Raw genomic sequence first — 2,872 nt, forward strand, 5'->3', positions numbered from 1 at the left:
GTTACGATGCGAAGTGGTCTGCGCTCAGATGGTGGAATTGAGGGGACCTCAGCAGTCACCTGGCTCCGCTTCTCAGATGAAGTTGCAAGCCCGGCGCGATCTGAAGAGGCTGTCCTGACTCCACCTGATGCCTCCGTGCCTCTCGGGGCCGCTCATCCCCGCTTCCCAGATCTGGTTCCCAAACCCCAGGACTGTATAACCCACGACAGGCTGACGTGGAGGAAAGTAGATAAGACAGTTTGAAAAAATCCAGCGAGCCAATGTATGAACACACATTTGTACACTCCGGCAAAGACGCCTCACAGATAAATTAGATGCACACATGCGTATGTAGAGATAAATGCACGAAAGGGTATTTCAGACAGCAGCTGGCCTGGTCTGGACAGAAAACTCGGCTGCTCCTCTTTCCAAGTTCTCCCCCAGTTAGGTTTTCACGTGGGCTTTCCACCCTTGATTAAAAGTCTTCCCAGGGGGCCAGTCAGCAAGGTGGGAGTCCTAGGAGGCTGGATCCTGGAGACTTGGGCCCAGGACAGGGCGGTGACAGGTGCATGGCGGATGGTATTCCCACGACAAGAACACCAACAGAGATGCCTCCTCTGATCAGGAGTGAGGCCAGGGTGCGGCCATGGAGGGCGAAGGCACGTGGGCAAGGATCCAGGAGGCGAGCAGGCCATCAGCAGTGTGGGGGATGGGAATTCCGTGAGCAGGTGTTTACTGAGCGCTGGCTAGTACGTCTGGTGCTGTGTTGTTACTGGACCAGCAGGATTCAGGCCAGGCTGGAAGACGGCTCTTAGACCTGTTGGCTTCTAGTGGGACAGAGGACAGAGAAGCGTCAGCATTAGACGCTGTTTGAAGTAGGTCCCACCCATCTCTGGGCTACCAGGGTGGTGAGGGCTCTGTCAGGACCCACAGGCAATGGGAGAGACTGGCCCAGGGAACTGCTGAAGGGGACATACGCCGAGGCCAGCCTCTCCACCATCCTTGTCCTCTGGGAAACCAAGGCTGAGTCACTTCAGCACAAGACCAGAACTGGACGGGCCCTGCGGCTGGCCCAGCACAGGTGAGGCCTAGAGTCACCTCCCGAGGGGACCTCTGGCCCCTGAAGTCACTAGACCTCCAGCATCCACCCCATCATGGCCCAGAAGTGCCCTGGAACAGAGACCCGAGACAGTCACCCACATCTGGTCCCTTGTGACCCGCCTCAGTCAAGTTCCCTCTTGTTGAACATGTTTTAGAATGGCTCCACGTGTGGTTTTCTTTCACGTTGGTTTGTAGGTTGTGTACCACCGTTGGGTGTCCAGGCATTTCTTTTTAAGTCTGTGAGCAGCCCTGATACTCAGCGTCGCACTCACCACCCGCCCTGGATGCATGAGTCAGATGTGCCACCGAGGCCACTCACCAGAGTCCCGGGCTGCGCTTCAGGTTCTGTTGGCCAAACCCCAGGCCAGTCCTCTGCCTGCAATGCCCTCCCCTGGACTGTCCACTTCCCACTCACCTCCAGGCCCAGGGCAAGCCCACCCTCCCGCGAAGCCTGACTTCAGCCCTCCAGCCAGAGGAGTCCCTCCTGCCTGTGGCCTCAGTTCTTGATATCCGTCCTGGGTGCCTTTGCCATGTCGCAGCCCCTCTGGTATGGTTGCCAATGTGGTGTCGCTTAACCTTGCACTGCCATTTAACGTTTCCTCCACAGCTCTGCTTCCCGGGTCCCCTCTACCGCCTTGTGTTGTCATTGAATGTGTTAAATAACCGTCAACATGGACAAGGGGCCAAGAATGAATGAATGTGCAAACTAAACTTCCCAGCCCCACTTGTTATAAAGGCTCGACGGAAGATGATGAGCCCAACAGAGAGAGCAGATGGGTCCCTCTTTGAGATTTGGAGGTTTCCGAGTGGGGGGCTTATGGGCAGTGGGTGGAAATGGGGTCTAGGCATTCACTGTGTAGTTATGTTTTCATAGCAAACACACCGTTTGGGGCAATATTGCATGTTTGTTTGGAACTAATGGAAATGCAGGGGCATCTAACCCCCCAAGCGAACCCCTTGGTACCACCCCTGCCAGGGGCAGCAACACAGGGATCAGACAGGACCCAGGATTCCAGCAGCTTCTGAATCCACAATGTAACAGATAACTCAATCTTATTGGGATCCCAAAGTAACCACCTGCCTACATTTTTTTTTCTGGCTGTACTAATGTTTGTTTTACACTACCTAATAGTGTTTATAAAATAAAATTTCTGTCTCGTAACCCCAGTAGTTTTGGGGAGTCTGGAGGCCCAGCTGGGAGCAAAGAGAAGCAGATGAGAGAGGCAGACAGAGAGAAGGAGGTTTGGAGAGGCAGCAAGGGAGTGAGCAAGGGCAAGGGCAGGAGGGAGGGCTGGGAGCAGCCGAGCAGGGGCCGGGCCCTGGCACCAGGTCTCTCACCAGACTCTTGCCCCAGGTGTGTCAGCACAGCCAGCTGCTCTGCCCTCCCAGAGACAACAGTGGAACTGGCAGGAGCGGTTCCTACCCAGGGTGTGAGGACCTACCGTCTTTCACAATTGTCATAATTAGTGTCTAAAGTAGTCGGGCCAATTTCCCCCTTTCTCAGCATTTGTTCATTCACCTGACTTTGCTGAGCAAAATGGATGAGAGGACGAGGAGCTCAGCCTCTAAAGAGGGAGGGAGGCGATGGACAAAGCACATTGAAAGCTGTGATTGGGGGAGCAGAACCCAATGCTGAGACTACTGGTTCTAGAGCCAGGCTGCCCGGGTTCATGTCCCAATTCTGCCACTCACCAGCTATGCAACCCTGGGCAGGTTTCCTGACCTCTCTGTGCCTCGGTTTCCCCCATAACTGTAAAATAGAGCAAGTAAGAGTACCTGACAAGGCTCTTGT

The sequence above is a fragment of the Ailuropoda melanoleuca genome, chromosome 16 (genome assembly GCF_002007445.2).
Source record: "Ailuropoda melanoleuca isolate Jingjing chromosome 16, ASM200744v2, whole genome shotgun sequence".
In the NCBI taxonomy this organism is placed as follows: Eukaryota; Metazoa; Chordata; class Mammalia; order Carnivora; family Ursidae; genus Ailuropoda; species Ailuropoda melanoleuca.